The sequence below is a fragment of the Chelonia mydas genome, chromosome 9 (genome assembly GCF_015237465.2).
Source record: "Chelonia mydas isolate rCheMyd1 chromosome 9, rCheMyd1.pri.v2, whole genome shotgun sequence".
Lineage (NCBI taxonomy): Eukaryota > Metazoa > Chordata > Testudines > Cheloniidae > Chelonia > Chelonia mydas.
The window spans coordinates 67,822,509-67,848,454 of record NC_057855.1 but is presented as its reverse complement, the minus strand read 5'-3'; the positions used below and the strand labels follow the sequence as shown (position 1 = coordinate 67,848,454).

General features: G+C 40.2%; 1 long non-coding RNA gene across 2 annotated transcripts in view; it reads right to left on the bottom strand.

Moving 5' to 3' along the window:
* Window positions 1-3,704: 3,704 nt before the first annotated feature.
* LOC119567137 overlaps window positions 3,705-25,946 on the bottom strand; it is a 106,832-nt gene continuing 84,590 nt past the window's right edge. Inside the window, exons 3-5 of one of the 2 annotated variants that reach the window (XR_006283953.1) lie at window positions 10,557-10,759; window positions 7,774-7,827; window positions 3,705-5,334 (exon numbers count right to left, since the gene is read on the bottom strand). This is a non-coding gene — a long non-coding RNA (uncharacterized LOC119567137). The remainder of the gene's footprint in view (window positions 5,335-7,773; window positions 7,828-10,556; window positions 10,760-25,946) is intronic. The other variant, XR_005226919.2, reaches the window with a different exon arrangement.

The following is a 25,946-nucleotide window of genomic DNA, read 5'->3' as shown; positions in this document are numbered from 1 at the left end:
GAATTCCTTCCGATCTCTTGGCGAATACCCTCTGGTTCTGGTGACTTATTACTGTTTAATTAATTAATTTGTTCCGTAACCTCATGGAATTCCTCAGATTTCTCACCTTAAAAAGAATGGCTCAGGTGTGGGAATATTCCTCACATCCTCTGCTGTGAAGACAAATGCAAATGATTCATTTAGTTTCTCTGTAATGGCCTTACCTTCCTTGACTGCTCCTTTAGCACCTCAATTGTCCAGTGTCCTCTCTGATTGTTTAGCAGTCTTCCTGCTCCCGATGTATTTAAAAATGTTTTGCTGTTACTTTTTGAGTCTTTGGCTAGTTGCTCTTCAAATTCTTTTTGGCTTGCCTAATTATACTTTTACACTTGACTTGTGAAAGGTAATGCTCCTTATTTTCCTCAATAGGATTTAACTTCCAATTTTTAAAGGATGTCTGTTTGCCTCTTACAGTTCTTTACTTTTTTTGTCCTCTTATTATGTTTTTTAATTTTGGCTACACATATAATTTGAGTCTCTATTATGGTGTTTTAAAAAAGTTTTCATGCAGATTGCAGGCATTTCACTTTTGGGACTGCACCTTTAGTTTCTGTTTAATTAGCTTCCTCATTTTTGTGTAGTTCCCCTTTCTGAAATTAAATATTACTGTGGTGGACTTCTTTGGTGTTTTCCCCTCCTAAAGGGATGTTAACTTTAATTACATCATGGTCACTATTACCAAGCAGTTCACTGCCAAGAGATTACATGTAAATGTTTCTTGTAATAATGTTAATTAGCTATTGAAATGCTATTATAATTTAAGATACTAACCGCTTCTCTTCCTAAACATAGATTGTTTAGATGATGTATACCTGGAAAGGAGACTAAGCTAATCTTCATGACCAGCACTTCACTCAATGAAGGAAAAAACTGCTGAGAATCAGGGCCATTGTATACTTGTGGTGGCTTTTATCATGCTGTCTGGAGTACCTCACTACCCTGAGTGCCCACCTCAGGGCAGATTGTCAAAAACAGGTCAGACACCTCAAACTGGTGGTGTGTTCTAGAATTATATTTCACCAAGCCAACAACACATGTAAACTCCTGGATCACTGTAACAGTCTTACTCACAGACAGTCCCCTTAAACGCTCCAGTCTATCTTGCCACCCAGACAAACCGGACTTAGTAATAAATGTTCACAAAAATCACACCACATTCAGGTTGCGTCCAGTCCCAAGAGATCAATCACTTACTCCAAATCAGTTGGTACCCTAGATCTTCAACCAAAGACTATGCCTGTAGCCAATCCTGTAATACATTTTCCAAAGGTTTATTAACTAGGAAAAAGAAATAAGAGAGTTATTTACAGGTTAAAGCAAGCAAACACACACGAGTTATCAAAATCCTAAGAGTGACAGAGTTGTAGTGATCTGTCAATTCAAAGTGTCTTTTGGGGCAGCCCCTGGGGATCTCTGGCTTCAGCTAGGTATCTCTAGTCCTGTCAGAGTTAAAACAAAAAAGAGGGAAATTTTTCCTGTGACTTTGTTTTATTGCCTTCATTCAACTCCAAGTTCATGGGATGAGCTTCCTTGTACTTAGCATTTCTCAGGTGCAAAAGTCCCAATAACCAGTTGTGATGTTCCTTGATGGCCCATCTGATTTTGATAGTCCTTCTGGATTGGAGGGTGAGAGGGGATGGGGAGGGATGATTCCCATGCCTGGGTTCTTAAGTTCACAGCAAATACTTTCAAAGTTATAAAGCAAAGTGTTTATATTTTCTTATAGTATGGAATACAGACATTACAAGTGAGATTAACACATGCAGCAATTTACAAGCATTTCGTGGAGTCTAAACAACACTAAAAAACATTCTTATAAGACTAATACTGTTTTGAGCAAAACTAATGTACAGGTGAACTGGTCTGGTGTCCAGCCATGAGTTTGTTAGTTTTTTGCTAATGCCTGCAGTCTTGGCAAGAGCTGGCATCAAGCCTGCCAGTGTCAGTTTTCTTGTGAAAAACCCTTAAACATCCATTTCTCAATTCTTAGCTTTTTCAACATATGAAAGGCCTGAAAGCAGTCTTGTGTTCAGTTTTTCTTCAGGGTCTGCAGCAGAGCTGTTTTCTTTAAGGCCTGGGTGGATACAGTCCTTAGGTAAAAGCCAAAGATATTAGAAGGGTCTGTAAAAAATGGTCAATGGGATGAAGGTGCCTGGAGAAAGATGGACCTGGAGTAATTGAGGAAGGGTCAGAAGCTTTCAACATCTTTAAGGGAAGCAGAAAAGAGAAAAACTGAAAAGCTCTGAAGTTAATCCTTAGGCAGCCGCTATTTTTTCATACCACTTTTGAAAGGATGGGATAAGGAGGAAGCAGACAAGAGTCCATGGTAGCCTGAAGGTTAAGAGTGAAAATTCTAAAAAAAAAATCACAGATTTATTTGCATGGTTTATTTCTCAATACCCCTCACTATGCACTAATAATTTTGTATTAGAATGCCTGATATCCAGACTGAAGATTTAATAGTATTTAATCACATCTTTCTGAGCACTGTCAAACAAAAGTCTCACATTGTATACTCTGCATATGTTATTTGTACAGGCAATGCTTGCTGTCTTTCTAATTTACCACTGCTGCTTCTGCATCAGAGCTGTTGACACTTGGCAATCAAAATTGCACTTATCAAATATGAATACATTACAGGACTAACTCACCTTTGGACTATTAAGAGAAAAGACTTTTAAAAATTAAAGGAAAAAAATCAAATGAAATTCAGCAGCCGTGCAGATTTATAACATTCAAGGCAACTTGAGTATTACATTTCCAACATTTGTTTCTGGTAAAGTGTAATAACTAGAAAAAAGAGGAGCGAATAATGCAACATAGTAGATGAGACTATGAGGCTAAGGTGTTGCCACATTTCTCACTGTTCGCAGTTTGGAGAAGGAAAAATAAATGGCTTGGAGAGGAAATATAGCATAACTTTTCTAGATGTAATTTTTGCATTAGTTTGTGTTGTGCATGAAAGCTAGCTTATATATGTAAAATATTATATTTAGTCCTATAATGGGACATGGGATCCAACGAGAACTGCAGATCCTAATAGCCAGGAACTTTGGGTTCATGTTCGAAATACCTACAGAGCCCAATCTTGCAGCCAACACTCTCTTGTCATTATAGAATCATGCTGTGAAGGGTTGGGTCACAGATATCCCCTTGGGACTGCCACCTGATATGCTGGGACTACCTCTGAGCCCGTTTTCCCTGACAGCTTGGGACTTCAGTACCCTGCCTTGTGAGCCAGACACACTAGCTTGCTACAAACACAGACCCAGGTCTGAACCGCATCCCCCAAAAGCTGCAGGCTTAACTGAAAACAGCTTAGGAAGTGCTCCTGTCTCCAACACCCAGATACCCAGTTCCCAGTGGGGTCCAAACCCCAAATAAATCCGTTTTACTCTGTATAAAGCTTATACAGAGTAAACTCAAATTGTTGGCCCTCTATAACACTGTTAGAGAGATATGCACAGCTGTTTGCTCCCCCAGTAATTAATTACTTGCTCTGGGTTAATTAATAAGTAAAAAGTGATTTTATTAAATATAAAAAGTAGAATTTAAGTGGTTCCAAGTAATAACAGACAGAAAGAAGAAAGTTACCAAGCAAACTAAAATAAAACATGCAAGTCTAAGCCTAATACAGTAGGAAACTAAATGCAGGTAAATCTCACCCTCAGAGATGTTCCAATAAGCTTCTTTTACAGACTAGACTTCCTCCTGGTCTGTGTCCAGCAATCACTCACACCCCCGTAGTTACTGTTCTTTGTTCCAGTTTCTTTCAGGCATCTCTTTGGGGTGGAGAGGCTATCTTCTAAGCCAGCTGAAGACAAAATGCTGGGGTATCCAGGGCCTTATATAGTCTTTCTCTTGTGCAATATCAGAGCCACAAGATAGGGTCTCTAGCCACCTGGGCAAGTCACATGTCTATGAATGATTCAGCTTTTTGCAGGCCGACGCCATTGTTTACATGTTAGTTTGAACGTTCCCAGGAAAACTCAGATGTGGATTGGTGTCCTCCCAAAGTCCATTGTTAGTTAAGTACTCCCAATTACTTGAATAACCCCTTCACACTATGTTGACCCAATCTGCCTTATGTGCTTCCTACAGCAAACACTTTAAATACAAGAATAGAGCCAATGCTCATAACTTCAGATATAAAAATGATACATGCATACAAATAGGATGAATATATTCAGTAGATCATAACCTTTGCAAAGATATGTTACATGGCATATCTAGCATAAAACACATTCCAGTTATGTCATATTTACACTCATAAGCATATTTCTATAAAGCATTATGGGGTGCAACGTCACACATGTCTCAGACAGTCTGAACCAAAAAAGCTGGTCTTGAGCCACTGCCCACTCCTCCAGCATCTTGTGGAATTAAAAATCTGAAGTCATATTGGTAGGATCCATGTCTAATTATGTCATTGTTATATTTTGTGTCATATAACACAGTTCTGCCCACAGGCAAAAGAGATGTGAATTGCAGTGTTAATGCTATCACGTCCCTTTTGGTCAGATGGAGTGCTATAGAGTTCACTCAGTCCCCTGTTGAGGTCAGTCAGCTCCTTTTGCCTGAGTCTCAACGGTAGTCCCATTCTGGGCTATGAAGAGTGCCAGTTTCAGTCCACTGGGATGTACGGTTTTTCCCGTTATACTTGGTGGGGCAGTTGGTCCTGATACTCAGACAGTCTGGAAATCCCTTCAGTCCATATGTCATTGGTCCCCAAACTTTTCAGGGTCACTTCCCTCCCCTTACTCGTCTGCATCCTTCCCCCCAGAACTGGGAGAAGGGCCACAGTTCCCAGGAGGAGGGACATGGACAGGGGTAAGGTGGGGGCTGCAGCTGGGGCTGCAGCTGGGGGCAGATCTGGGGTGGGAAGCAGGGCTGGGGCTGGGTGAGGAGCCATGGCCGGGGGCGGGCCAGAGCAGAGCTGGGAGTGGAGTGGGTCTGGTTGGTGCTTCCTCCTCTCTCCCCATGAGGGGAGGCTTAGGCCCCCCACACCCACGCACTCCCCCCAAACCTAACTCCACACCTCCTGGGGGGCACACCCCACAGTTTGGGGACCTCTGCCTTAAGTCTCTCAGGGGTCAGTAAGGGAACCCAGGCCCACCCACTCCACTGGGGTCCAGCTCAGGGCCCTTAACCCAGGCAGGTGTAATCAGGCCTCAACAACATCTGCTGTGCCATGAATTCCTTCCTACTTCCCATGGATCAGTAGGCTTCTGCAGCCTGTCGATCCGGTTGTCCCTTCTCTGGGGTGTTGTCTCTGGGCGGCTTCTCCATAGCTTCCTGGCAGAAGGAAGAGGTAAAGTTCAATGTCAGAGATGAAAAATGAGAACAAGTGGAAAAATTTGCATACCCATGAGGACTAGTATTGAAGAATGGGAATTGTGAAAATGACATAAAAAAGAAGAATCAGACTAGCCACTACTGCATTTGGGAAAAAAGCTCTGCAAGATCTGGAAGGCTAAACACATTTAGATAAAACCAAAAAAATCAGCATCTTACAAGAAAACTGTATGGGTCGGAATGTTGGAGTATGAAGAAAGCAAATGAATGGAAGTTATTGATCGCAGAAATGAACTGGCTGAGAGGGCATACTGAGAGTTTCAAAAATGAAGTGATAAGAAAATGGCTGTTAGAGAAGACTCAAGAAAGACTGGATGACTTGGACACATGTCAAAAATTGACCGAGAAAGGGGATCATGGTTATACATATCAGAGTGCAAGGAACTAGAAAAAGGAAAACCATTGGATAGACATGGTGAAGCATGACATAGAACAAAAAGTTTTAAAGATAAATGAAACAGTGAAACTGATACAAGACAAAGTGGTGGAAAGATTTGGCCCTATTGTCACTGCTGAGCTGACAGATGGGCATTAAAGAAGAAGAGAAGAAGTATTACCAGGTGCACTTGCAGTGTACCTGATTATATTTAACAAAACTTACGTGTTAAATGAATAGAGACACTTACCCACTGGAAAGAATATGAAAATGAACAAGCAAACACTTCTATAAGTAAAACAGACATGCAGAGTGCAGATCACACAGCACTGCTTTACTTGCTCTGGGTGACAGGGCAAATATTAACCTGCACCACGGTTGAGTGATTTTTGTCCACAGCAATATCAACAACATTCTGTTCTGTTTTCCTCCCTCACTGCCTGTCAACTCCCACTGAAATTTTCTATATTTCAGGTGCTGACTCTGGTTTCCCTTGACATAAGTCGATGATTTGTGTCCCATTCAATTTAGTTCACGTGAAAATACTCATAGCTCCTTGCCATATGTCAATGGATGATAATTGCATTGATCCATCTTGCAGAGGGCTAGGAAAGGGCAGCGTTCTGATAACTGCGTAACCGGAGGCTGCTGCTTGTTAAAATTAGTAAATTTGACCGTTTGACTGATTTGATTCCAATCAGCCTTGACAAAGCTATGCATAAAATAGGGAGGGTTAAATGTGCCAATAAATGAATTACCTTTATGTAACATTCCTGGTAGAGATATTGATGAGCATGCTATGGAACCTGCAGGTAAGGCAATTTGCCAACATTGCCTCTCCTTAATAGGATGGATGAATGATTCAGGTAAAATAAAGAACCTGCCTAAACCTTCATTTAGTATCTGAGTATTTCATTTTTAAACTTAATGTTCTAAAAAGCTCAGTAAACTTTTCCATTACCATTGTCTTTTGCCACCTCTATGCTGTAAGATTCTGTCCAGGAAAGAAAGTAGAGATACCAAATATACCAGGAGAAAAACTATCCTTATGGAATTTCTAGACCAAAGAGGTTTGGATAAGTTTTAATATGATTTGGACAGCCCCCTAAAATTTTCAGTACTTTTGGAACTTAATCTTCAAACTTTATCATCTCCTGTCACTGCTTCTTAGTGCATGCAGAATTTTCACCCTATTCAGATATGCATGAGTCACTATTTCCAGAGTATCAGAGAAGTTAAAGATGAAAAAGTGCATTTCATCTCGGTACCATTGCAGGATAGTCTCTAGTATTTATCTAGTCTCCAGGAGCGAGGTGGCTTCCACCACTTTAATGGGGGTGGGGGGAGGGAGGTTATTCTCCACTTTAATAGATATCTTTCTTAGGAAAATATTTCTGATATTCTGCCTATCTTTTCCCTTTCTCAGTAGAGTCAGGCTCCAAAGTCTTCCTGATCCAACACTAATTCCATAGTGAACATTTCAACATGAAAAATACTGACTGGCTGGCCCTGAGAAGTCATTCATCTATCCCCATGGCACTAGGCCATGTTCAAATATTGGAAACCGTTTTAAGGATGATGTAGCATGTCCCGCTCCACTGGACACTACTGGAGGAATCTCCCCTGCATACCCTCCCGCACAAGCTAAGGCATCAATGCCCCAACCTGGCCCTATTTTCTTTGTTCCTCCACTCAAAGATTTCCAGATCATTGTTGGTGTTTTTCCATTTCCATGCAACATACAGAATCTGAGCATTCAGAGATACCCAAGACAAATGTTTTGAGCCAGAGTGAATTCAATGGTAATTGTAACCTTTTCAGTGCCTGTCTATTATGCAGGTAGCCTATTGTATTGAGAGTCTATAGGAACTTCAGAGTACTTTAATACAGTTAAAGGTGCTTTTTTCTTCACACTAATCTTCCTTTTCTGCCTGTTTGCTGGGCGTACACAGAAATGGTCCTTTCATCTTCTTAATTTTGATAATTTATTAAAACTTTCTTACCACAAAGGAGGGAAGATGAGCTGGAACATGTGTTTTTGCTCTGTAGAGAATCCTCTGAAAAAAAGCCAAATAGAATGATTGTTGCAAAATCCATTATTCATTAAACTACTTCAGAACTTTTCTCATTAGATGATGAAAGAGGCAATGAAATTGCCTCTCTTTTAAAAGGGGAAGCGGGGTTCACTAAGAGAAATTACTGGCAATTTCCCTCTTTCTCTGAGGTACCTACAGACCCAGCAGACCTAAAATAATAGTGGAGACACAGGTAAAAGCAGGACTCTAGCAAAACAGAAGATGAAGGTGGGAAGTTCTAGCAGCCTATGATGCCAAATGTTCTATAAGATGTGTGATAGGATAGTAGGTTTAGTGCTGCAAAAAGTTATCACACAGATGTCTCAGGCAGTTGTATTAGGTGACCTCTTAGTCACTGTGTAATAGGGTTTGGAGGTGCATCTCTGTGAGCCAATGAGTGGCCAGCTGAGCTGAATGTGTTAATTTATGCTTGGTGAATCAGTCGTGCTTGAATTATAACTAGACTCGACACCTATTTGAGTGTGCAGGACCCCTGTTAGGACTCTTTAAAATATGAGGGAAATGGCCATGCCCATAAGTGTGCCCCTTTACCACCCCATTCCCTCCTTCCCATATTGGTGCACAGTGTCTATTATGTCTCGTTTGAAAGGGCTATACATGCCCAGAAGAGCCTGAAATTCCATTTTTAGATGTCTAAACTGCCAATTTTTCTTGCACAAAGTCATGAAAATTCTGGCCATAATCTTTACACCCTGTCCCCACCAAAAAATCACAAAATTTCCAAGAGGCAATTCAAACTTCAGGGTTCAGTCACCTGCTTTTGTGACATCCCTTCTCCCTCCTGTACCTAGTGTCCCTGCCTGTGTTATACACAGGCCTTCTATTGATGCTCATTTTCTTTGTATCTACATGCCTTCCAAACATTAATGACATAACTCTTCCAACATCCCTGGGAAGCAGGGCAGTTCTAAGTGCATTTTACAGATGGAGATGCTGGGGCAGAGAGAGATTAGTAGCCTGATTTTAAGGATTGCCAAGCACCTGCAGGTCCAATTAATTTAAATCAGAAGCTGGGGTGCTCAGCACCTCTACAAATCATGGTATGCATAGAGCTGGGTGAATAGCCGATTTTTTGGTCAGTTGGCAATTTCAAATACTGGAAACATTAGTTTTGATTTCAACCATTATTATTAATTATTATTATTATTTTACAATCAAAAACATTTTAAGGAAAGATTGAAACAAAAGTCATTACAAGAGAAAAAAGATCAAATCATTCTATATTGAAAATGTCAAAAGGTAATATTTTGATTCCTTTCCTCCCTTCCCCAACTGAACAATTGGACAAAAGTCAACACAAATTTGCAAAATGTTGCAGTTTCCCCAAATCTGCATTTTTCCACTGAAATAAGTTTTGAATGAAAACTTTCACTCAGCTCTTGTCACGAGGCCCCAGTTCTGCACTCTGACTTACAGCATATGCAATTTCTATTGATTTCAGTGGAAGTCATATGAGTGTTTTTCAGAGCTGCGCATTGCACATAAAATATTACTAGAACGGCATCAAATGACTGTTAATTTTAATGTGGTCATTTCCTTAAGGGCAAATTGTTCCAGACTTTGTCACTTTGCTGAGTACTAACTCTCAAGCTAGTAGCCCTCACAGTTTCAATGGAACAATTTAAGGAGTGCAGTGCTATTCACAGTGAGTAAAGGTGCAAGAAAAGGGCTGTCAGTGATCAGTAAAGCCTTTTAAATGATAATTAAAAGCCAGATAGAGGGAATAGGCCCCATCCTCTTGTAAATAAATAAGTTTTGAAATAATGCTGATCCTGATTTCTTATCATTATTTCAGTTGGAAAACAGGAGGTTTTTTATAAGAAGCAAACACAAACATGCTCAAGGGCATCTAGATTAACTGTAACTATATATTGGTAATTAATTATGGGTTTATTGATGTACATTTAAGTCAGGTAAGATGCAACTTACTTGATTCTCAACCTAGGCCCATGGGGAAATAAACATACTTGTGTTCTAATGTGTTGTACTGCTCAGTGGCGAATTGGCCAGGCATCGTATTTTTGCTGTTTTGAGATAAAAGAGATTGTAGCAGTCTAAGAACACCAGCACTATTGACTAGTTTTGTGTCGAACTGGAGTGAAATTTTCAATAAATGTTGAATGTCTGGAGGAGAAAGCACAAGGCAATTCTTGAAGACAATCATAAATTAATGCATGAAGATTGGTCTGCTATTCCTTCCCATCCTTGGGATAATAGAGAAGGTAAGGTGCTTATAGTAAGTGACATGAAATTGAATTGTTAAAAGAAGAAAATTAGGATGAACCAGAGACCCATGACCTCTTAATTCATTGGTTAAAGTGAAGAGCAACTGGTGAACAGGTGATTAATCAAAATGTACAGTGTACAGGAATCTCATTATTTGCTGACTGCGTTTCATAATTTCAAGTTTTGTCTGAAAGATTGAAACAAATTTTCAGGTAGGGCCTGATCCAAAGTGTATTGCATCCAATGGGGTCTTTCAAATTATTTCAGTGAATTTCAGACCAGACCCTTAATGGAGATTAGAAGAGTAAAATGGTATGCAAGGGATACCCCCATTTTTGAGTAGACCACATATCAACAGAGAGACTGCCTCACTGGCCATCTTCCCTCCCATTTCCAGTTCTGCAAATTACTTAACTTTTCCTGAGAAATCAAATACCATTCCTATGTCAACTACAATTACTCACATGGAAAATCAGTAGCAGCAACACATGTGGTTTTAGTGGTCATTAATGCGACTCGGCAGGTGTAACCATGGAGGAGGGGCCAGGATCAGCTGGCCAGCAAGATCTCCAGACTGCCAGTGTGATCCACGGATCACAGATTGCAAACTTCCACTCTTTTTCCACTCTGCTTTGAAAATATGCTGTACTCTTCTTTTTAAATGTATCTACAGATTAAACAAACACTCCTGTCATACTAACACAGTTTAAAATATACCTACACTTGAAATTTTTTTTTGTTCATAAGTGACACATGAATAAATGGACATTGATTATGTCTACCTTTTTTCTATTTTTGATTCCTTTTCTTTTTCTCAGATTTATCAAATTGGCCATCTCCAGGCACGCTACTAATAAAATGACACTAAAATAAATCACTGTATTGAGTTTACTCCTACATGTTAATAATGGGTGGGATTTTCTATAGCACCTGTGGGATTTGTGCTCCTAAATATTTTAGGGGTTTGTAAAAATTCCACCTATATTTGACAAATTCAATGGAACCAGTACAGCGGAAAAAGGCTAAACTTATTCATATTCAGGGAGCAATGAGTCTTATTGCCATCTGAATTATTTATTGGTCAGATCTGCTTTTCTCTTATTTATTCTGTTCTATAAGAAATATCTTGACAACAGTATATACAGCATGGTCTCATGTAATCTACCAAAGAAGAAAGTCTGACAATTTAATCCCCAATGAGGTAAATTCAGATCCCCCAAAAGCAACAATGTCATATATTGCACTTATATTGCCTTAGCAAAACTGGAAGAATAAGGATTTTCTCCTCTTCTCTGCCTCCTATATTCCAGAATATCTTTTTGCTTCCAGGCTGCCTGCATAATCCTTTACTTATGTATAGTGGATGTAAAAGTTACTATTAAGGATTTGCAAAACTATCAGAAGAATTAATGAAGGCAATGGAAATGTTCTTAAATTATAGTCTGAAATATTTAAGGATTTGAAAAGGGAGGCTAAATTTATGTTGTAATGCCAATTCCAGAAATGCAGTCAGTTTATCATGAGTCATTTTCTGGTAATCCCTGAAGTATGGAAATTATACTTTAATATCATTTTCCATAACATTGACTTTGCAATGGAGAAAAACGCTGAGCCTGATTCACCACTCAATTACATAAGTGTGATACCTTTTACTTTGATGGAGTCACATTGGCATAAAATTAGTATAACAGAGTGCAGAGTCTGACCCACTCTCTCTAAATAATTAGACCAGTTAGTTCTTAAGCTCTTTTTTTCTTTTTGCAATTCAGAATTTCTTATAATCTAAATGTACTGGCGAAATTATCAATGGGCACTACTGAACAATCCTAATCTGGATTCAAGGTTGAACTCCACTTGAAGGGTCTACTAGGAAGAGAAAGTTGTTTCTAATATAACATTAGAAAAGTTTTTAAGAGAGTGACACATAATAATTTACTAGTGCTAGGACAGGGGGAGAAGGCTGCAAAGGGCAGTGATTATAAGAACACATTCAGGAAAAGCTATTGATACTGTTGCAGGGCAAGCATGCCCCGTCCCCTTATGGGGTGGGGTAAAGGTTGTTATAGCCTTGCAACTAAATCTGCCCAATCCGCCTTAGTCTCAGGGTACTTTGGCCCAACATCCACAGTCAAAGGTGGCTGCCCTCTCCTTCGGGGCTGTGTGGCCTAACAGCCAGAGCCAATAAGGCTGCCCACCTCAGCAGGACTGTGTGGCCTAGTGGCCAGTCAGGGAAGTGGGTCACCACCTGGGGTGCATGGTGGCTGGGATAGGGGGACCTGGGACCTCCCTACCCCACTTGGTCCCAGAGCAGGGCCCTGGCAGGGGTGAGCGTGCTCGTCACTCAGTCAGTGGGAATCTGATCAAAACGTGCTGATGCCACCCAGTGCAATGTCTAGTCCCATGGGCTACTTCCTATCCCTGATGCAGTGGTCTGGTTTCTTTGGGCTCCTTAGCCTGTGCGGCTCCTGGTAGCTCCAACCTTCTTTGGGTGTCTGCAGGTACCTGGGTATCAACCAGGATCTTGGTGCCTCTGACTTCCATGTTCTGGGGCTTCCACAGCTTCCAGGTAGAGCATCTTCCTCATTCCTCAGTGGTCAACCTCAACTGAGCCAAGCTGCTCCCTTTTATACCTGGCTTCCAGCTGGAGCACGCTCAGCAGGGTCGAGGAGGCGTGGCCTCCATGGCCCATAGGGTGGAGTTAATCCCTGCAGGGTCAGTGCAGGGCAAGACGCTCTGTCACAGATACATAGTTGTCTATAATTGTCCAGTGCTATTCCTCTCCCACCCCCAGAAACAGACACAGGGGGAACAGAATAAAGAATACTCATGTCCTAGTTAAATGTGGCACAGAACTTTTTAGCTTATACTTAGGTAAGGCCAACAAACAAATATTTTACCCAAGGACAGGCAGTGCCTCTTGCATGAAGACTTATCCCTTTCTTCCAAATAATATTCAAAAAGGAATAATATGAACAGATATAAAGGAATAACTTTGGCCCTAACAAGCAGCTGGAATGTGGTACAAGCCTGTGGATTATTGCTGGCACACTTGACTGCAGGAGGAGAGTAGTCCCAGGTTCAAAAGTAGCCGACAAGCAGTAGTCCCTTGTTATGAAGTCATCTAGGTTTTTGTCATCTTCCTCTGTTGCTGTTTGCTGCTATTCAATACTTATTTCCATGGCATGAACACTACTTTTCAACTTGTTTTTATAATGCGCTTAAATAGATAAATCTATCCAGGAATAAACCAATGTATTTAGAGCAATAACGACATGCCTTGGAGCTGCTACATACAATATTTATGTAAGGATTCTTTTCCCCGACAATAATAGCATTGGAGACATTCAGTGAGCGTATTGAGTACATTTGGTAGGTAGTCTCAGGGGTCAAGGCTCCTGCATGAACGCTGTGTCAGTGTTTGGTCAGGCTTTAAAGCTCTGAGACCAGTCTCAGTTCAGAGGAAGGCTTGATGTCTGAGGCTGCTGGCTGGCTAATTTAAATGAGTTTATTTTTAAAGTAAGTGTCCTGTGCAGGCTGCATATGTAACAATGAACATTTAAGGTTTATGATTGCATTTGTTTTGCCATTTATATATTCTCCCTTTTCAGTGTGGAGTCTTAGCACTTTCTTGGCATCCAACGGCAGAAGCCATTTTCACATTTGAGAGACCCACTCCAGTCCAAAGAAGGCAGCTACTGTCCATGGATTCTGTGCAGTACTCCTGGACTCTGCATCCATGGAGAACGGTTGCTTTTCTGAAGCAGGAACACCCCAATAATGCCTAATTCTGGATTTTATTTTACCTGTTTTCTCAAAAGCGGACTCTGAATCTGCCCAGCATGATCAGAAGCTGTCTTTACACTTTCTGATAGTGCTGTATAACCACTTTCCGTCACTAAACTTTACTGACTCCTCCGCATCCACTTCCATCACCTACCACAGTTCTGGCCTAACAATTTGGAAGAAGATTATTGAGCTGATTCTTCAGGGTACTACAAGTGTAGGGTCCAGCATTCTCATCGCTTGTTCTGCTTATAACCACCCACATTCTATTTTTTCTCTCTTTCTCTCATCATAGAAATTCCAAGCACTTAGAACATTTTATGAACCCTAAATAATTATCTGTCCTATCACACCTATTGAGTAGATTAAGTATACACCCTCATTTTAGAGAGACGGGAATTAATGCAGAAAGGTAAGATTACTTGGCTAAGGCCACATAGGAAATCAGATTAGAACAGAGGATTTGCTTGGTCCAGTAAAGCATACAACCTCTTGAACTATTAACTACACCTGCATCTGGCCACAGGCTGCCTGCTCAGCAGTTAATCCATCTCTCCTGCCAGTGACGGGCACCTGCAGTTAAGAAGCGTGTTGTGATTTGCCTAGCTTCATTATTGCAGGCTGTAGAATCCTCCCCTGAACTGCATCTAGGGCTTTCTCCACCCCACAAATCAATTAGTTTCAAGGGCCACAGAGGACATTTTAAAAGAGCAGTATTCCAGTATTGTTCTGCTGACAGCTCCATCCTTGATGCCGCCACAAGAGACCCATGCATCTCAGCCATTTAGTATAATATTGCTGGAGGCAGCAAATTGGCTATCTGAAATGGTTACTCTGTCTAGCTCTGGGAATGGGCATTTCAGCAAGGGAAGTAAACTGTTTGGGTCATATCTTTAGAACCCTGCAAATCTGCAGGTATCCACTTTATATCCATGGACCATTTTTGTGGATAGCTGCTTGGATGCAGATACACATTTTGTATCTGTGCTGGGCTCTGATGGTAAGAGCTGGGTGGGCAGCTGTGAGGAACTGCAATGTGGACCCTCCACCTGCCCAGGGCATGTGGCCTGGGGCTGCTCGGGTCTCCCCGCCCAGGGCAGGTGGAGGGTCTGTCGTGGCTCCCCACAACTGCCTGCTTGGCTCTTACCGTGGCCGGGCTGTGGCTCTGAGTCCGCCCCGCAAGCCAGAGCAAAGTCAGGGAGAGCCATACTAGCAGCTGTGGGGAGTCACGGCAGACCCTCCATTTTTGTATCCGTGCAGGGCTTTACATATATTAATATATGTCTGCCCAAAGCCTGTCAGAGTGGGAACACTGATTGAGGCCTAACAGTGCAACCACAAGATACATATGTAATAATATGGGTGCCATGTATGGCTTAACAAGGGTTGTTTGTTTTTTTCAAAAATCCAGTACAAAACAAAGAATGGTCAGGCGGGTGATTGGAGGAGTACTGTAATGTTTCCAAGGGCACTGTCCTGCTTGTGAGTCACCCACAGAACAATTATGGCCTCATAGGAGGAATAAGCAGCTGAGGTAGATGAACTTTTAAAATGGTGAGTCAGATTTTAGTTTCAATCACACTAACATAACTCTGTTAACACTGATGCAATCCCTTTGGATTTTCAGTGCTGTAACTGAGTGTAGAAGCAAAAGACTTAATGGACTTAATTTTAAGCTGCTGTGTCCAATATTAAAAAAGAAAAGTGAGGGAAGAAGAAATACAACAGAATATTTTGATTTACCAGCAGAACTGTGGTTAAATAAAATGTTTTTCAAAGTTTTTTATGTGGTATCAGCAGGGCTCGAAAACCTCTATAATTGCACGTAAATATGGGACTTCAATAAATCTGAGTCTAACTAGCCAGCTGATGTCCTCTGTCAGCTACATTCATTTGTTATTATTTTCTAATATATACCTCTTCTTTTATTTCCCCCTCCCCTATGTTTTCTCTCTGCCCTTATTTTGGATCACACATTTTCTTGCTTCCGGCTACTGCAGATAAAAAGTAAAAGCTAGTAAAACATCTTCCCTTTGATGAGATATCGTTCCTTAACTGCATTTTGTTTTCCTTTATTAGCTCAAATCTCTGCAAGTTCTTACGGGGAATTTTTTCAACTTACCAAATTAAGGATAAAACACATTTTATTAGGTTTGCTACCAGAACAATGTTACATCTAGAGGATTGAGTGCTATGGCACCTGTTTGGTTTGGCTAGGCTAATCGGCCTCTAAGCCTACAAACGGGCTAATTTAAAAAAACCCACAAGGCTGAGAGTTGTTTTGCAAAGTTATTCCTCCTAAATTTTTAAGGCTGACATATTTTATGAGACTCGACTAAATGAAGCAATAAAAACCTCTACAAGTTACAGTACCGAATATCTAATTTTGCACTTGCAATCTTTAGAATATGTGTCTCCAAGATTTCAAGAGTTTAGTTCTTTTATTAAGCCTCTGCCATGATTTAAAAGGAATAGACCTGGACAGAACCATTTAAGATAAGTCTCAAGAGAAAAAACACTGAGATCAATACAAATTAATTTAATATCAGACAAATATTAGTTACGATTTTCTTTCCATCCTCATTAATATATATATTTCAGAAGTATTTCAAACTTGCCTTTTTGATGACTTTTCCTTTTAATTTCAGGTTTATTAACTCAATGTAAAATCTACTTTTCCAGAATCAAATCAAGGAGTAAATTGTTCATCCAGGTGAAATGAAGGAGAGGGAGAGATGTGAAATCAAACCCACAACTCAAAGAGAGTGCACACAGCTGCAGTTCAGTTTCTTGCCCACCCCCACCCCATTCTATTCGATACAGAAGAACTTGCAGCAGACCATGCAGCTTTTACTGTAGCCTGACCCCCCAAATCAAGGCCATGCACTCATATTGTGGAGAGCTCTGCAGTGATACATGGGTGATGGAAAGCACCACAGTTTGCCTCCACCTTTTCCTCATAGCCACATTTCTAAACAGGACCAGAATGGGGATTGAGACATACATTGCACCTTGCGTTGGGATGAATTTGAACCATACAGGTTCCCTATAGTGAAAAAGAAAAGAAAAGCATAAATAAATTTACAGTGGGAAAAATTGGCATGCACAACACATTACAACAATTAAGATTAAAGGATCTCAAATTCTGGATCCAATTCTCATCTCTGTAAATCTCTAAAGTCAAGAGAATTACTATGGAGTTATAGCAGTGTAACTGAGATAGGAATTGGCCTCTGTGCATTGTTATAAATCTGAACCATAGTCATCAGGCTCTTCAAGGAAAAAAGAGAAGAAAGAAGTTAGGAGAAAAAGGAAAGCTCATCCTCTTTGCTTGTCAAGCTATTGCAAATAAGGCTTTTGTATGTTTCTAACTTCAAATAATTACAAGCACTGACATTTAAAACAAACATAGATGCTACTTTAAAATAAACATTACTTTAAAAGAAACGAATAAATTGAACATAGTGAGGTAGCCTATAATGTATTTTGTCATTACTTTGGGTAGCATTGCACTTGATTTTGAACTATGCCGTTTTAGGGGTCGCCAGTTTCACTAGAATTCCAGCAGTGATCCAGGAAGCAATCAATGCTATCTGCCAGCTTTGCTCCCAGGTTCCGTATGGATTAGCAAGAACCAAGCAGAGCTGGTGTCACTTTTGCTTCTGCTTTGCTTACTTTGTGCAAGACTTGGATTCTCTTTAGTCATTTTATTTTCCTTATATACTGTGCATCTCATTCCATGGCGGGGAAGGGGGGACATCACTGCTGCAGGTGAATGGGAGTGATACCTAACATAAAAAGGTAAATGACATGTAATTTACAATTTGGTCTCAATCACACTTATATAACTCCATTAATGCTGATGCAATCCCTTTGGATTTTCAGTGCTGTAACTGAGTTTAGAAGCAGACTCACTGCTCCTAATTGAGCTGATGTGTCTAATATTTTAAAAAGCGAGGCAAGAAGAGATACTACACAGTTTTCATTTATGCTTGTCACTCCCAACAAATACAAGGGCAGACTACCAGAGAACTAGTAACAGCCCTGTCTCATGTACTCATGGCAATAGCTGCACTGTATAAGGAAATAACTTGTAGAGGAAATGGCAGGAGTATTGCCATTACCCTCCTGCAGAGATTCCACTGTAGGAACGCATCTCTAAAGTTTGTCTGATTAATAAGAGCCCTGGCTGTGTGGATGAAGAGCATCTCCTGGTATCAAGCTCTCACAGTCTGTATTGTTGGGGGTTATGGTAGTTTATGGTGCTGCTTCATTACAGGCCTGCCATTCCCAGGGGCATTGCCTGACTTGTATGTTGAAATTAGAGTAAAAATAGAATTATCAGACACATAGATGAACATCGTATGTTGGGGAAGAATCATTGCAATTGTTGTAAAGAGAAATTATGCCTCTCCAATCTATTAGAATTCTACGAGTGGGGTCAACAAGCATGTGGACAAGGGTGACCCAGTGGATAACACAATTCCAAAGTGTTGGAATTTTAGAAAGTCTTTGACAAGGTTCCACACCTACACTCTTAAGCAAGGGAAGCAGTCATGGGAAAAGAAGGAAAGTCCTCTCGTGAATCAGTAACTGGTTAAAAGACAGGAAACCAAGGGTAGGAATAAATGTCAGTTTTCATAGTGGAAATAGGTCAATAGCAGGGTCTCCCAAGGATCTGTACTGGGACCAGTGCAGTTCAACATATTCATAAGTGATCTGGAAAAAGGGTAAACAGTGAGGTGGCAAAGTTTGCAAAGGAAATAAGATTACTCAAGATAGGTAAGTCCAAAGCTACCTATGAAAATTTTCAAAGGGATCTTACAAAACTGGGTGACTGCGCAACAAACTGGCAGATGAAATTCATTGTTGATATGTGTAAAGCAATACACCTGGAAAAAACATACAAAATGATGGGGTCAAAATTAGCTGTTACCACTCAAGAAAGATCTTGGAGTCATTGTGGATAGTTCTCTAAAAACATCTACTCAATGTGCAGTGGCAGTCAAAAATGGTAATAATGTTAGGAACAATTAGGAAAGGGATAGATAATAAGACAGTAAGTATCATAATACCACTATATAAATCCATGGTACTCCCACACCTTGAATACTGCATGCAGTTCTGGTTGCCTTATCTCAAAAAATATACTAGAATTGGAAAAAGTACAGAGAAGGGCAACAAAAATGATTAGGGAGTGTGGAACAGCTTCCATAATAGGAGAGATTAAGAGGACTGGGATTGTTCATCTTGGAAGATATGGTGGGGGGGGGAGGAAGGGAAGAGAGGACAAGGTCTACAAATTGAACACGGAGGAGGAGGAGGAGTGTCTCCTGCTTACAAGCAAGCAGCCTGATCACACCCCCCATGCAGCTGCCAATCATGGAGGCAGGCACCACCGCTGCAACCCAATAGAGGAAACAAGGCCTGCTATAAAGGCGTCAATACAAAGAAGGAAAAGGAGGCAGAAAGGTCCAGGATAAGGAAGGGCTGAGAGCCCTATACCAAGTTGCTTCCAAGAAAACAGCCAGGAGACTACAAGCCCTAAAATTGAAGGGCTAATAGATTTAATTGGAGGTGAGGGTCCAGGAACTGACCTAACTTAGAACAAATGAAGGATGGTCAGTCAGGAGAAGCAGAGACCCCTCAAAAAACCCATAACAAGTGACAGGGGGATATGATAGAGGTCTATAAAATCATGAATGGTGTGGAGAAAAAGTGTTATTTATCCCTTCACATAACACAATGCAGTAAAAGGGGTTACTCAGGGAAATTAATAGGCAGCAGGTTTAAAACAAACCTATTTCTTCACACATTGCACAGTCAACCTGTGGAACTTATTGTCAAGGTATGTTGTGAAGATCAAAAGTATAACTGGGTTAAAAAAAGAATCAGATGAGTTCGTAAAGGATAGGTTCATCAATGGCTATTAGGCAAGATGGTTAGAGATGAAACCCTACGTTCTAGGTGTCCCTAAACCTTCGATTGCCAGAAGCTGAGACTGGATGTCAGGTGATGGATCACTCAATTGCTCAGTTTGTTCATTCTGAAACATGTGGCACTGGCCACTATCAGAAGACAGGATACTGGGCTAGATGACCCAGTATGGCCTCTCTTATGTACCTGTGAGTGAATCTTACCCACAGTGTATAATATCTAACAAATGTTTCCTCCTTCTGGATTGGGTTGGCACTGTAAATGAATTGAGGACACTGAAGCAAACTGTAATATTCCAAGGCACTAGGTAAATAAGGAATGCACTCAAGCATAATCAGTAACAGCTTTTGTTTAATTTTGTTCTCCCCTTTATGGTGGCAGAAAAGTAAAATATATGCAGCAGCCTGAGCTGCTGGACGCAGTCTCAGAGCTATACATTGCCAGACTCTGGAAAATACCTTTAGCTTCCATTAAATGATTTTCAGTGTGTCCCAAATGATAAGTACCCACTACATACTGTAGATGTGTAAAACAGCCTTCAGATGCTGAAATTTGCAGTTAATCAGGTAACAGTCCTACACTGTTGGTAGATACTGTGCAAAAGACAGCAAACCTTTGAATTCTGGCTCAGTTATTGAATTACTGCATAACATTTAGACAGCAAATTTAAATGCTTAGTACATTTCCTATAAGAAATATCCCTCTCTAGTTACTTAATTTATACACTGATCAACCCATTATTTTATTTCAGTAGAAATATCACAAAGATACTGATGAAAAGTATTTGGTTAATAATAAAATAGAAGACAAAAGTCATGGGAATGATAACATGGTTGAAAAGTTCTGTGGAAAATGTAATGCTATTTAAAAGGAAGACAAATGTTTGATGTATATTAAAAAAAACCTCTCGATTTCAGTCAATATTAATATCTAATTGATGAACTAAAAGCTTCTGGTATTTCTCTTTGAAATGAATGGACACAAAAATGTTCAAAAGAAATCCTTTATAGATGTCATATGTGGCCACAACAGAAAGCTTAAGAAGTTAAACTAAATCAGGAGAGCGTTAATAGTGACTTGACATAGAGATATTGATTTGTAGAGATTAAACTGTTAACAAAGGTACCAAACAAAAATGCCATTTTCCAAAACACTGATCAATCCCATCAAAAACAGGTGATTGTTTAATAAAAATAGGATACAATTATACCTTGGGACACCCTTTGTAATTAACAATAATGTTTTAACACTTATAAAGATCATTTTACACAAATATCTTGATGCCTGTTAAAAATACGTATGAAATAAGTCTCACCATGCTACCTGTAGGAATTCTACTCTACATAGGTTTTTATACCACACTCATCACTGTAGTGCAGAGGTCTCAAAGTCCCCGCGGCCTGAGAATCTCCCCACTGTGGCCCGCGGAGGAGAGACACATGCAGACATGGTGCCAGCAATGTCTCCTGCAGGTGCCGCGCCCCACTCCGCAGCTCCCATTGGCTGGAGGAGAGGGACAGAGATACCATCACTAGTTGCCGGGCAAAGTCAGCCCTGGAGATAGCATCATTAGTTGCCAGGCAGAGTCAGCCATGGAGGCAGTGTCACTTTTTTCTACAATGAATATAAACAAGTCAAAATACTGAACACGACTATTGGATGCACACCTTGCTGCAATCCTGAAGGTTTCAACTGTTCAGTCACTGAGGCGAAACATCAACAAACTGACAGAACTGAAGCATTGCCAGGTGTCTGGCAAACACTAAAAAACTCTCCGGCAGGTGAAGAATTGTATGACAGAAAAGTTGTGTGACAGTTTTATTATTTCTAAGAAATTTGAAACAAAAAAATACAATGTAAACATTTTCTTTTCTGAACACCATCTTTGGTGACATTATTCGGCCGCTGGGAGGATTTGGGGACTGGCACTGGCCCTAAGGTAAATTAGGTTTGAGACTCCTGCTGTAGTGCCTTCCAGTAGTGCAGTAGTTAACTTTACAGATAGACAAAATGAAGCACATAAAGGTTAACTGTTTTCTGAAGTGACAACTGATTTGGGATATCTCAACATGAGACCTTAAGTGGACTTGATTTTCATTAGTATTGAGCACCCATCCTCCAAAAAATCAAGCCCTTTTACAATGTCTCAAATTGGACACCCTAAAATCACTAGTCATTTTTGAAAAAAAGTTAGGCCAAATGACTTGCTCTTCATCACACAATTAGTAGCAGAGCCACTCGAAGAAGAATGGACTCCAAGGGCCCAGACTCTCATTCCCCATTACTATCAAGCAGGCCTCCCCAAACAGAGGCTCCAAAAGGCAAGCCATCAAGCATTGTAGAGCACTCTTTGAGGCTAGGAAACAAAGGGTGCTTTGGAGAGTCACACTCAAAGCACACTTTAAGTCTCTCCAGTGATGGGCATATTCAGTTAAATAATCCCCTCAGAGAAGCAAAATTGCTTTATGTAATTATGCCTGACTAACCTAGCTGACAAAATTGATTAGTTAGCTGACATCAGGATAACAAGCTGAAGATATAAAGTGTTACATGATAAGTTTAGAGACTATTATTTTAATTACACATTTACAATTATTCTCACGCTGTAATGACTGGGGTGTCGGCAGTCAGACCTATGGGTTCAAGGCAGGTGCCAAACTAAGGATCAGGGCTGGAGACAGAGTCAGGGTAAGCCATAGAAGAAAGGACCTAGAACAAGGCAGGAAAGCAGGAACCAGGAACAGACAAGGGGTCTAGAATAAGGAATACAGCAATGGGGAGTCATGTAAGCAGGAAGGATCTACCATAGCAGTCAGCCAGGGATTCCTCCCATTGTTCAGACAACTTCCTGTGCCTCTTCCCAGTTTTAACGGCTGGGGAGCTCTATTTTAAGGTGCTGGACATTTCCTCCAATCAGGAGCTTTGGGACAGGACCCTTTGAAGGCTAGCACTTCAGTGGTTCTGTTTTCAGGTTGCTCTGGTGAGCTGCTAGGTGGTGGTCTTGGCCTTGGCCTTGGCACTGCCTGTGGGCTTGGGTTTGAGTCCCACAATCCCTCTCATCCTCTTGGCCAGCACTTGTCCAGATCACCATTGATGTAACATTTCTTCAACAGCTGAACAGATAGTCATTATAGGATACAACACTTCTTCTTGAGTTCAGTCTTTCAGCCTCAATATCTTTGCTTCAAATGTTTTTAATTTAATTTCTCTCATGCAAAATCCTACATGGCATGTTTACTACTGCTTTCAGGGCTACTAGCTGATTAAAGCAGGCCATGGTGCACTTAATAGAACACTCAGGGCAATTACCCTAGAAAATCCTGCTACTTTGCCTAGCATCTTTATAACATTATAAAGAATTCAGGGTGCAATTGCTGCTCTTTAATGGAATCTTTTTCACAAATAGATAAAAGAGGATCCATTAAATAAAATTATTCAAATTTCATGGAAAAAAAACACTCAACTCCCCTTCCCATCCAGAGGTTTTATTTTGCTAGAGTGACAATTGGAAAGATCAACAGGCAAGCATAAGAGCAAAGAAAAGGCAATAAGAGCTGGCTACCTCCACTAAGCATGAAATGACTTTGCGGATGTGAAAATCTCAAAATCCTTTTCTTGTTGATGAGAATCTCTGTTCTCTTACACATGCCACTTGTCTTTCTCAGCTCCCCAGCCACTCTGCTTCCCCCCTCTTTGTAATTCTCCTGGTTGTTCTAATCACATCTTTCTGCTATTCCACTACTACTGTTTCAGCTCTTCCGGTGACACCAGGCCTTATCTTCAATTCTCCTTTACCATTCTGAGCCTTTTGGCTTTCTTATCCTCTCAATCTCAAACCTCTTTTATATTCTTGGCTTTCATAGCTATTTTTGGTTTACCATAATTCGTTCCCTTTGCTTTCAGTGTGTTTCCTAATATAAAAGCAGAAAAATAAGGGCAAGAAGATTAAGGAATTTGTAGTAAGAAATTACAGTGACTCCAAGTGGGAGATAAATTATGAAAAGGTGGTTTTCAGTCTCCTCACAGTACTGGTCATGTTTCCTGTAACAGTGATATAGACTAAGGCATAGATCCACAAATGGATTTAGCTCCCTAAGCACCAGTTTTAACCACCCAAGTCCTGGTTTTAGGCACCTCTGTGACTGACAAAATCCCTGCTTCACTGCTGCCCAACTTTGCAGATGCTTAAATTCACTTGGCACCTAAAGTTTCACTGTAAGAGTTCCTTAGAGAACTAAATTTCTGCCTCTGTGCTGCTGCCTCACTCCAGATATCTGGATGCCTATCTTCCACCTAAGCTTCATCACAGTTCAGGGAAGGATGAATGGTGGAAAGCCTAACTCTTCTGGGAGGCCTGATCCAGTAGGCATGCACAGAGCATGGATTGGGCCCCATTCAAAATCTGGGGGAATAGGAAGGAGGTTATGCCACATCCCTTTTAGCTCAGTGGTAAGAACACTCATCCAGGATGTGGGAGAACCACCTCTCTCAATCTCTCCTGCTGAAGCAACTCCCCTTTGGATAAATACTTAAACAGTGATTGGGCCAGAGAGAGAGAACGTCTCTGCAGTCTGGTGGTTAAGGCATATATTGGGAAATAGGACACCCAGGGTCCAGTCCCTCTCCTCCTATGTCTCCTTAATTATTTATCCAAAAAGTGGAACAACTTCAGCAGGAGAGATTGAGAGCAAATAGTTTCCATGGATACTTCTAAGATTACACTTAGAAATATTTTTCTCGAGATACAAGGCTGAGAAGCTCAACTATTATAATTATTTTCAGTACCTTGAAGATCTGATACAGAAACTAAACTCAAATCTACACACAAAAATTAAAGAAATTCTAGAATATAGTTTGCTGTGGAAAATAGAGAAGGTAGTACTGTGACACTTGTGGTCTTTTAATTAAAGGTAAGTAAGCTGAAGTGTTTAAGAATTATGCTAAATTTGTAGTCTACATGTTTTTAATTTATCTGAAGATTGACTGGGAGGATTTGTGAAATCCTTTCTATTAGTGATTTCAATCCTCCCCTTCAAATACTTTGTATCCTAACAGATTTCAAATCAAAGCTTCTGGTAAAATCCATTTCACATAATGGTATATTTCTTTTCATAAGTTAATCATGAAAGAACATGAAGCCAGATCTGGGGGAATAAATTGTAGTATACTGCTCAAAAATCAAAATGTATTCATCCCCAGACACATCCAAATCTACACAGACTCAGAGGGAGAAGCTATTGTTGCTAACAGCCAAATTCCTTAAGGCCTTCACGCTTGAGAGGCTAGTCAATGAATGGTTTTAACAGTCACAGTACACAAGGGTAGAACATGTTCTTGTCTTCACGTTAATTTTTCTGTTTTCCGGAGAAAGTAAAAAAAAAATATTAAGCAAAGCACATTTTAGTCTCTTTTCAATATAGTTCATTTCAACATGTCTATATCCTTTTTATACAGATTGCGGGGAACTGCATACAGTTTTCCACTTTTGCTGGCAAACACTGCTCTTCCTCTAGATGAAAATGTTTGCAAGTGGCCCATTTAAAGTGATTTTTGTGTCATTACTTTATCGTACATACTAATCAATCACTGTTCTGCATACCACAATTGTAAGAAAAGCACAATTTTTAAACAGAATAAAAATTACAATCGACATGATGTGTTGTTTCAATGTATTACTTGCAGCAACAAATATTATTGTTAAAAATGTTAAGGTGTAGGTCCCTATAAATGGGTGGACCCCGATTGACTCCAGCGCAGCCCTGCATGGTTCCAGAGGTCAGGACAATAGCATCAAGGTGATAATCTAAATAAACGTTAACAAAAAGAAGCTTTGATTTCTTTTAAAGATAGTCACGGAAAATAACTGGCCTGATTTCCATAGGGGAAAAAAATCACTACTAAAAGCTCCCCTACGACAAGTCACTCAAATCAAAACATACAAATGTATAGCTTTAGAGTTTCATATCCAACCCTCTGTATTATTTTAATAATTTTTACAGTAATGACCTTGAATTATATTTAAAAACTTCAGTTACTTTCATCATGTGTTTTATAGCAAATCCAAATATTACTTGATTTCAGCTATTGCTTTTCTGCTCATTTTGTATTGTCTCAATGCCTGCAATGTTAAACTT